This window comes from Petromyzon marinus, chromosome 34, assembly GCF_048934315.1.
Source record: "Petromyzon marinus isolate PM22_M1 ecotype Great Lakes invasive population chromosome 34, UKy_Petmar_22M1.pri1.0, whole genome shotgun sequence".
In the NCBI taxonomy this organism is placed as follows: domain Eukaryota; kingdom Metazoa; phylum Chordata; class Hyperoartia; order Petromyzontiformes; family Petromyzontidae; genus Petromyzon; species Petromyzon marinus.
Window position 1 is genome coordinate 13076225 of NC_133700.1, and position 11285 is coordinate 13087509.

Genomic DNA, 11285 nt, shown 5'->3' on the forward strand with positions numbered 1-11285 from the left:
ACCATCACCACCCACCCATCATCAACATCACCATCAGCACCCACCCACCATCAACATCACCATCATCACCTACCATCGTCATCACCATCACCACCCACCCACCATCAACATCACCATCACCACCCATCATCGTCATCACCATCACCACCCACCCACCATCAACATCACCATCACCACCCACCCACCATCAACGTCACCATCACCACCCACCCACCATCAACATCACCATCACCACCCACCCACCATTATCATCACCATCACCACCCACCCACCATCAACATCACCACCCACCATCAACATCACCACTCACCCAACATCACCATCACCACTCAACCACCATCAACATCACCATCCACCCATCATCACCATCAACATTACCATCACCACCCACCATCAACATCACCATCACCACCCACCCACCATCAACATCACCATCACCACCAACCCACCATCAACATCACCACCCACCATCAACATCAACATCACCACCCACCCACCATCAACATCGCCATCGCCACCCACCCATCATCACCATCACCACCCACCAATCATCGTCATCACCATCACTACCCACCCATCATCAACATCACCTTCACCACCCACCCATCATCAACATCACCATCACACACACACACGCGCAACGCCACCATCGGACAGACAACATCGCCATTTATCATCACACATACACGTTACCATAATCACCATCACACACACATCACCATCACACACACACACATCACCATCACACACACACACGTCACCATCATCACCATTATCTGCAAAGTATTATCTGTATTTTGATTTAGCGTGCTGATCTTAAAGGTGCATTGAAAAATTTGATGCTCCGACTGATGCTTCTGTTGTTGTGGAGTAACTCATGCAGCCAGCTATGGCTCTAGGATTTGGTGTTACATGTTATTTTATGTAGTTTATTGTAAAAATTCGGTCACAGTCCTTGTGATCACTGTTACGTTGCAATTATGGCTTTATTTTTTGGTGATTTGGAAAAGTTTTTTGGTTTGGACATGTTTGTTTTGTTGTAGTACGGAGTTAGACTGATGGCCTTAATCTAAGTTTTCTTGTGGTTGTTGTTGTTTGACTTGCATCCCACTGGGATGTTTTGCACACAGCGTTGGTGTACGGTGCTTTTTTCAGGAATATTTTGCTGTTTTTTTCATGGATTTTCTGTTTGCACAGTCACATAGTCACTTTAAGATGTTTTTCTTGTTCATGTTTTTGTTTTTTTGTTTATTGTGGTTGCACCCGATTCAAGAGCCGAATGGCTCACAGGGCTATACCAAAATAAATAAACTGAAACTGAAACGAGCGCACTATGATGTCAAGAGCGCGCTGTGATGTCACGAGCGCACTGTGATGTCACGAGCACACTCGTGATGTCAAGAGCACACTGTGATGTCACGAGCACATTCTTGATGTCACGAGCGCACTGTGATATCACGAGCGCACTGTTGATGTCACGAGCGCACTGTTGATGTCAAGAGTGCACTGTGATGTCACGAGCGCACTGTGATGTCACGAGCGCACTGTTGATGTCAAGAGCGCACTGTGATGTCACGAGCGCACTGTGATGTCACGAGCGCACTGTTGATGTCACGGTGCACAATGCATGATGTGATGCCACTGCACAGAGCATGCTATAATGTAGTCCTGTGGCGTGACCTTATTTAAATTGGGTCATACAAAAATTACACAGTCAATGTTAAACTTTAAACAATTGCTAGACGCTGTACCGAATGATTAACGATTCCATCTGCTGCTTTATATCGTTTACTCTGCTGCTCTCACCCCCTGCCTATGTGGAAGTGCTGCGACGCCCATCGCTTAATTGTCATCACTGGTATTAACATTGCACCAACACGTTTTGTCTTGGGGGGGGGGGGCTGACCCTCCAATAGCACGGTTGGCTACGTACGGTGCGAAATAAGAAATCGAAAAGTTCTACATATATACAGGGAGGGGAGGAGGCAATGATGGTGTGAGGATGGCGTGAGGCCTTCATCGGGCAGTGGATATGTGGATTATTACCATCCTTGTTTATGTAGGAAGGCCAAATGAGTCTCAAGACTCTTTTTCAGAAGGGTCCTGCCAATTATTTGTAGGAGGGGACGACGTCGCTACTATGTGTGGTCTCAATTGAGAAATCTGCATGTACTGTCATTTTGCCAATACGGGTTCCATTGTGTTTTTTTAGCTATGGGAGGAAACCGGAACACGTGGAGGAAACCCATGCCATTGCACGCCCATGCCGTATACATCATTCTTTTATTAAACATTTGTTTTACTTTGTTAAGCACCTTGAGCAAAGGCATTCTATAAATATAAATAATATACGATGCAGAGAACACAAACTCCACGCAGAAAAGCACCCGAGTCAGGAATCGTACCCAGGGCTTTCTTATTCCGAGACACGAGTGTTACCACTGCACCGTCCTGCAGGCCAAGCTGATCATGATGATCAAATTACATTACACAAAGAATGCATCTGAGAGTTAAAAACTGACACCTCCACCATGTGAAACATGAAAGATGGAGTGTAGAAGCTCACAGATCAAGAGCTGTTGTCACGCCTACGGTGGCGAGATGTCCACTACATTTGTGACCTGGCAACGTCGCATTTATAATTTTAGCACCTTTAGTCACTTCTGTCGCTGCGAGGGGGGAGGTCTCTTGGAGTAAAACAAAGTGACTGAGCTGCGTGTCAATGTGCAGTTGCCCGCCAAAGGTAACTGGAAGCCGTCTTCAGCCCGAGTGAGAACCAGGTTCTCCCCACCCACGTTTTCCTTCCACATTTATCGAGGTGCGTTTAGAGTATTTGGCCGCTGCTATACATTTCCGCGTCATGATAAGCCACTTCGTTGATCTTTCAGTTGTGGCCAGGTCGCTTCTGAAAAATATATAGCTAAGTGGGCCTTACCTGATAAAGTAAAAAGTTTGGTTAAGTTCACACTTTAGAAGATTTGACAGTACTGAACATTCACAGCATTTCCCTAGGCTAAAGAATTCAAAGAGTGGTAGAAAAGGGGAAGCGTGTCTCACGTTTTGACGGGAGATGGTCCCCACTGGGGAGGTCTTGAGAGAGTTCCCCACGTTCGTCCTGGAGTCACCACCGGGATCACTGAAGGGGCCACGCACACAGCACCAATCACAAGAGCGTGTCAACAAACCCGACGTGACTCAATATTTAGATGTACAAATTAAAATCTAAAGCAATTTCTCCTCTAAAACCCGGATTTATATTAAGGTATTTGTGCAGCCCTGCAATTGCCGCTTCACGCCACTGCTGGTGGATTTCCACTAGAGAGAGCTCCTACAGAGGGTGTTTGGCCTGCTCTTCCACACTTGGCCAGACGTCTTGGAATTGTGGGAATACCCATCCACACATGAACCCACCACATACAACCTTCGGATCGACTAAACTGCGGTGCACTCATTTACCCTGTTGAGTGGTCAGAAGCAGAGGGATTTGAGAAACGTGCACCGTTTTTTCAACTGCGGCACCAGGAGATGGCGAACTAGTGATCTCTGCACTGCGAGTCCAGTGTCATACCCAAGACACTGCGGGAGCTTCTCTTGTCATGGTGTACTTCAGATATAATGTACAATAAACACAATTAATTCAACAAGGGTTGGATCTGAGTTTCCCACAATAGCATCAACAAGAGAAAACAATGTTACTAACAACTACAGTATTATAATCCTACAGCTGGGTGTGGAGATGCGCTGCAGCAGTGAGCGAACTGCACCGCGAACCAGGCCATGGCTAACATCAGTGGTGAGCAATATAGGTAACAGGTGGAGACTATATATAAGATGAGAGAAGAGAGTTACAGATGATAGATGTAGGCAAGAGACAAAATATGGAATTTACCTGTTATGTTTATTAGAATCTGAATTTGAGCTGATATTTTGTGCACCACTATTCTTTTAACACATTCGGGGACTCCATGAACTGCTTGGGGCCTTGATTGTGTGCTTGGTTTGTTTGCGCCTAACACCAAGCCCTACTAGAGTTCAGTGCATAAATGTAAGAGTAAATTTGGAGTCAAACATAGACCAGCAGGATATTACATAACAGCAGAGCGGCATTTTTTGTAAAGGCATCATCACAATTAAATGTTACAATAGACCAACCCTGTTTAAGGAGTGAGGTTGGATTGAGGTACCATTGCCATATTTGGTTTTGCACATTTTTACGATAATTTCAGACACATTATTACATCATTCCGTTGGCAAATCTGCACGTGAACACACACACATAACTAGTTCCACCAACATGTCAGTGGCGTTAAGTAAACGTCTATTTTTGGAAATGTTAAACCTCCAGCTAAGTCTGCAGGAAAGCATGTTTGTAATTCTACTGACAATTGCTATGTGCCAGTATCATCTCAGATCGAGGTCACAGTAGGATATGTGAGCGTGCGACCATGCGTATGTGTGTGTGTGTTTAGCCATATGTATTTGCGAATTGATGGATTGTAAAACTAGAAATCACATAGGACACCAGTTTATTAGGGCCGCGTGACCCCAGGCTATTTTCCCAAATGTTTACAGCGTGGAGGTAGTGTGAATGCGCGTGTGTCCATGTGTGTGCGTGTGAGTCCGTGTGTGTGTGTGTGCAGGAAACGCGCTCACAAGTTTTCTACAGCTGGGACTGTTTATTGAAGCTTTTTTTTACTTCTGTCTGTGTTCAGACAAAAGCATATGTGTTCCCAATTCATAGCATGTTCACGTGCAATTGTTAATATTTTAGGAGTATTTCGGTAGCACAAAAACGCGTTAAAATAAATTGCATCCTTTCCCCAACATACTTTAATTCAAACTGTTTTCACGTTTGTTTCTATATTTGATGTCCCCAAACCAAAAATATACAAGTTAGGTCAATAGCGACTCTCCAATATATGCACTGGTCTCTGTATAGGAATGTGGAATTTCCATCCAAATCCACCAAGAGAAGGCTCATTTCAGATGTGGTCACAGTGAGCACGGCGTGGGGTTGTCACGGTGGTGCTGTACCGCTCCCGATGTGGGGTCTGTTTGTAACGCATGTTGTTCGGTACAGTGTCCGACGTTTCGCTTCGCGTGCAGGGAGCCAAATTCATTTCCTGAAGAAGCTCAAGAAGAAGTTCCCAGCACGTGGGACGAAACGTCATACACCATGTCGAACAAGTCGCGGTACAACACACGGGAGGAACATTCTTAACTGACGTGGGCACACGTACACACACGGTTACTCCATCTTCATGATTCATTACATTTTCGCCGTTATCCACCTCAAGAGAAAAAAATTAAACTTGACGGGGGGGGGGGGGTGCATTTCACTCCTGTCAATCTCACAGTGCTGCAGTCCCCGGCAGAATACGAAAGCGTAAAATCGGATCGTGATACCTTGAGTGCATATTCATCAGCCTGCCCCGCCCCTGGTGCACACTGGCACCTCTGCCCCCCGGTACCCCTAGCCCCCCCCCCCAGACATACCTAGCCTGGTGTACAGGAGGTCGTGAGTTCCATCCCGACCCTAACGCCTCCTGTATATTTGGAGTTTGCATGTCTTTCTCTCCCAGTGGTCGCGTAGATTTTTCTCCGGGTCCTCCGATGTTTCCCTCCACGTGTATAATTATCAACATGATGATAAGCTACATCGTTGAGTTATCATTTGTGATCGCCAGGTCGCTTATGAAATAGTTATGTAGCTCAGTGAGCCTTACCTTGTAAAATCAAAATAGTTTAGTTTAAGTTTAGTTTGACCCCCTGGTCACCACTGCTCCCCCTCCCACCGTCACAGGCATGCAATCTGCACAACGTGCGGGCACCACCCACTCACCCGCCCATGCCCAATGTAAACAAGACGCTGCATCTTCGCTAATTTCTATTTAGTTTCCCCCTCATGTAAACATCATCAGGATGGATGCATAGGAGGATGGACGGACAGAAACTCCCAGACGGACAGATTAAGTGGAAAGATAATATTCCCAGGAGGAAGAGTGATGCGTTCACGCGATTTTGTTCCAACTTAAATCAGCACGGCCAGAGGAAGGGATGGGCAATTATGTGTGTAGGCCGGAGTGTGTATATAATATGTTGTATACACATACTCATACATTCACCCAAGGGGCTGATAAAGAATTACGTGAAAGATATAAAATAAAAAGTCACACTGAGGTACCCTTTGTACACCAATTGCAATGGCGCATTTCATCACAGTGCATTCGGAGTGACCCGATCAAAGTTTAAACATATACATCTCGAAATCTTATTTTAATTGTTCTATCGGAGTCATGGTGCAGGATGAGTCACATCTCATTTCGGAACTTTGTCAGCTCGCAGTCCAAACTCTGTGAGTTTAACGGCCCAGGAAGATAATGTCACAGAACTACATCGGTTAAATCGGCGTACAGTGAGGGAAAAAAGTATTTGATCCCCTGCTGATTTTGTACATTTGCCCACTGACAAAAAAAGATTTTAATGGTAGGTTTATTTGAACAGTGAGAGACAGAATAACAACAACAAAATCCAGAAAAACGCATGTCAAAAATGTTATAAATTGATTTGCAAATAATTATTTGATTCCTCTGCAAAACATGACTTAGTACTTGGTGGCCAAACCCTTGTTGGCAATCACAGAGGTCAGACGTTTCTTGTAGTTCGCTACCAGGTTTGCACACATCTCAGGAGGGATTTGTCCCACTCCTCTTTGCAGATCTTCTCCAAGTCATTAAGATTTCGAGGCTGACGTTTGGCAACTCGAACCTTCAGCTCCCTCCACAGATTTTCTATGGGATTAAGGTCTGGAGACTGGCTAGGCTACTCCAGGACATTAATGTGCTTCTTCTTGAGCCACTCCTTTGTTGCCTTGGCTGTGTATTTTAGGTCATTGTCATGCTGGAATACCCATCCACGACCCATTTTCAATGCCCTGGCTGAGGGAAGGAGGTTCTCACCCAAGATTTGACGGTACATGGCCCCGTCCATCGTCCCTTTGATGCGGTGAAGTTGTCCTGTCCCCTTAGCAGAAAAACACCCCCAAAGCAAAATGTTTCCACCTCCATGTTTGACGGTGGGGATGGTGTTCTTGGGGTCATAGGCAGAATTCCTCCTGCTCCAAACACGGCGAGTTGAGTTGATGCCAAAGAGCTCCATTTTGGTCTCATCTGACCACAACACTTTCACCCAGTTGTCCTCTGAATCATTCAGATGTTCATTGGCAAACTTCAGACGGGCATGTATATGTGCTTTTTTGAGCAGGGGGACCTTGCGGGCGCTGCAGGATTTCAGTCCTTCACAGCGTAGTGTGTTACCAATTGTTTTCTTGGTGACTATGGTCCCAGCTGCCTTGAGATCATTGACAAGATCCTCCCGTGTAGTTCTGGGCTGATTCCTCACCGTTCTCATGATCATTGCAACTCCACGAGGTGAGATCTTGCATGGAGCCCCAGGCCGAGGGAGATTGACAGTTCTTTTGTGTTTCTTCCATTTGCGAATAATCGCACCAACTGTTGTCACCTTCTCACCAAGCTACTTGGCAATGGTCTTGTAGCCCATTCCAGCCTTGTGTAGGTCTACAATCTTGTCCCTGACATCCTTGGAGAGCTCTTTGGTCTTGGCCATGGTGGAGAGTTTGGAATCTGTGGACAGGTGTCTTTTATACAGGTAATAAGCTGAGATTAGGAGCACTCCCTTTAAGAGTGTGCTCCTAATCTCAGCTCGTTACCTGTATAAAAGACACCTGGGAGCCAGAAATCTTTCTGATTGAGAGGGGGTCAAATACTTATTTCCTTCAGTAAAATGCAAATCAATTTATAACATTTTTAACATGCGTTTTTCTGGATTTTGTTGTTGTTATTCTGTCTCTCACTGTTCAAATAAACCTACCATTAAATATTATAGACCAGTCATTTCTTTGTCAGTGGGCAAACGTACAAAATCAGCAGGGGATCAAATATTTTTTTCCCTCACTGCATTAGCCATGTTACATGCGTACCTTTCGTATGTCCCAGAGATAACGTTCGTTGTCCATTAATGACACCAAATTGTTTCATTTCTTGAGCTAGAATCAGCTGAATAAGTGGGCTGGGACCGGCAATTAATTACGCTGGAAAATCCAGTTTGATCACTGGTGGCTGAAACCTGGATTTGAATCCACTATCTCAGTGATGCCCTGATCCGTGATCTTTGTATGCATCAACCTCTGGAAATATTAAAATCTTTCAATGAGAACGGTTTTTTTGCGCTTTTTTTGTACCGTACGGTGTTCAATGTGTAGTGGTGTAACAGCACATGCAAACGTGAGTCTACTTTGTAGTGTGGTGTGGGTCTTCAACTATCACACTAGCACTGCCATCACTGCTCCAACACGCACCAGTTTCAAGTACAATGCATATATTCTTAGTTTTTTCGGTAAAGTCACGTTGAAGAGAAACAACAAAATAACAAAATATATATAAAACAAAAAAACAAAAAATTCTCACGACGTTTCGACCATAACTCAAACGGTTTGAGTTATGGTCGAAACGTCGTGAGAATTTTTTTTATTGTTTTATATATATTTTGTTATTTTGTTGTTTCTCTTCAACGTGACTTTACCGAAAAAACTAAGAATATGAATTACTGCAGTCACGAAAGCTTTAAATCAAAATACAATGCATATGTTATCATAGTATGTTTTTTGTTTGCATTTTGACTGCAGGTATTGTGGTTAATGCAAACATGAATCCTTGTAAAAAGGTTTCAGTTTTGTTTCCAGAAAAAAGGGGAAAACCCCTATTATTATGCTCCAACACTGTTTGGTTTGCCCTGCAGTACATTCCATAACAAGTAGTATATATAAATACACCACTTCGTAAATTACCAATGAAACAAATAAACAGTTCATTAGCCGTCTGCTGTAAATAACGATAAGCATGTGCAATTAAGGAGAGAATCCAAATGCAGCAAAGAATCTGGGTACGTGATGTTCTGCCTCTCGCATGTGACAGCAGAGTGGAAATCTGACGGGTGAAGAAACACGCACGCTGCCACCAATCGGAATACAAAAACCATTCTGACAGCAGCGGCATGAACACAGGCGACTGCTTTGCTGCAGAGAAGAGCCCCCGCAGGCGTGACAGAGCGTGGACATCTCGAGGAGTTACCGAGATGTTGATTCTTCTCAAATCTTTGGGCATATCCTTTGTTCTGAACGCTAAGTATAGTCAAGACACACGACCGTGATTGCTTCCCCGAATGAGGTGGTGGTGCTCGTCTCTCGTGTACAGTCCTGAGCCAGTGGAGGAACTTCCTCAGTCCTATGGTGGGAACAAGTATTTCCTGCAGTCGAACCACTGGCGACTTCCCCACAAAGCAGCACCGTACTTACGTGGTTGACTCCATGGTGGAATGAGTCAAGCCTCAACATAGACACAAAGAACGCATTCGAAGAAAACAAATCAACGGGGCTGGTTCTCAATCGGAGCGGGTGAGTGACGCCCTGCGAGGACACCGACGTGGGGGTGCGGCAACACGCGGGGGGAGGGGGGGGAGGGGGGGGCCCTCCCCTCCCCTCCCGCGCGCCACAACGGCGCCGAGCAAAGTGCCGGCAGCGGTGACGTCATCCTCCTGCCAGAGGAGCCCCGCGGTGACGCGCCCCTCCCGCCGAGATCCTGGGGAACGCTTCTTTCAAGGGACCTCACCCTTCTTGACGATGACAATAATAATGTGAATTATAAAAAAAAAGATTATTTATTAACCCAGGAGAGCCTCAGTCGAGTTTTACTATTCTGGTTCCGGATGGTACTAATTAAGAATGCAAATGCAAATCGTTTACTGGGAAAGCCATTGCACTTTTTATATTGGGCTATTTTTGCCAATGCCATGAATGAGTGTTTGGCTTGTCCTGCCTGGGATGTTTCACCAATCCCTAATTGCCGTCGATCGAGGAGCCGTGTACCCGGGGCTAGGGCAGTGCTGTCCCCCACACCACTAATATGACCCCCCTATTCCTCCTCTGTCAATTGTGCACTCACATCACACATCGCATGTAGGGATGTAACAATTTTTCCCATGGGCAACTCAATGAATTGTCACGATTCAGAGCCACAATTGAAATCCGTAATCCATTCCTCTCTCATCTTGTTCTTAGTGTCTCGTTTGCATAGTTTCCGATTTTATTTTATTTCTCTTGTAGAGTTGCATTCGGCCCATTATCTTGAATGTAACTTCAGCACATTATTTTGCGTACAATTTGCATGCATAAATAAAATCATTCTTACACGAGCGATTCGATGTATGTTTCGTGAGCCCTAATAATCGGGATGAATCTATGCGTCTTGACATGCATAGTCGTATTCCGCCGCTTACACCGCTGCCTTGTGCCCTCCTGTGCCAAGTCAGTTGGCTAGGGGCCAGCCTGCACGCACCATGTGGCAGGGCAGTGAACACGTTGTTGTGCCAGACCATCAGACCGTGTAAGCAACAGCAGCAGTGGCAGAAAGTGTGTTATGTGAAACCAATTAAAAAAACGCGCCTATTCAAAAAAATTAACCCGTGGAAATAACTATTGCATCTTGGGCATGACGTTGAACTGAATTCAGGGATGATGTCAGTAATATATATAACAGTAATATCAACTTGTAATGCGCCGCAGAGGATTCGCTCACTCTTGATGAGAGAGAACAACTCACAGACAAGCGGGAGGTCAGCCGCCAGGCAGTGAACTGGCGCAAAATTCTGCCCCAAGCTCTGGGGTCCGCTATATTTTAAGATGTTATCGGTCATACATGAGTGTTATTTGTAGGAGGAAACCGTAGCACCCGGAGAAAACCCTCACGTGTGTATTCTATACAGATGAAACAGGTGGAGTCCACATTTTGCCGACCCGCATTCTCCTGGGGACCCAGTATAGGGAAACCTTCTCGACGCCACGGGAATGTAAGTTTCACAACATCTGTGTGCGATCCACCAACCCTTGCCTCCACAATGCCGGGTTACAGGCATGCGCCGCCGACACCACCGCCCGGCGAACAAAAGCAAGGCAAGGAGAGGCCACCTGTACCCCCGTCCCATAGATAAGTCTCGAATCGCTGAGTGGGTGGAGTGAGGTCAGGTGGGATGGAAGGGCTACAGCCATGCACCTGACCATGGACAGGAAACTCGTGAAGAATAACCAGGATGTATTAATACATTATGTTTAACACGTAGGCTTTCGCGACCAATATTATTCATAATAAATTATAATGGATATCTATACAATATGAATAACCTAACCGGTTAAAAATATCCATTGTAATTTA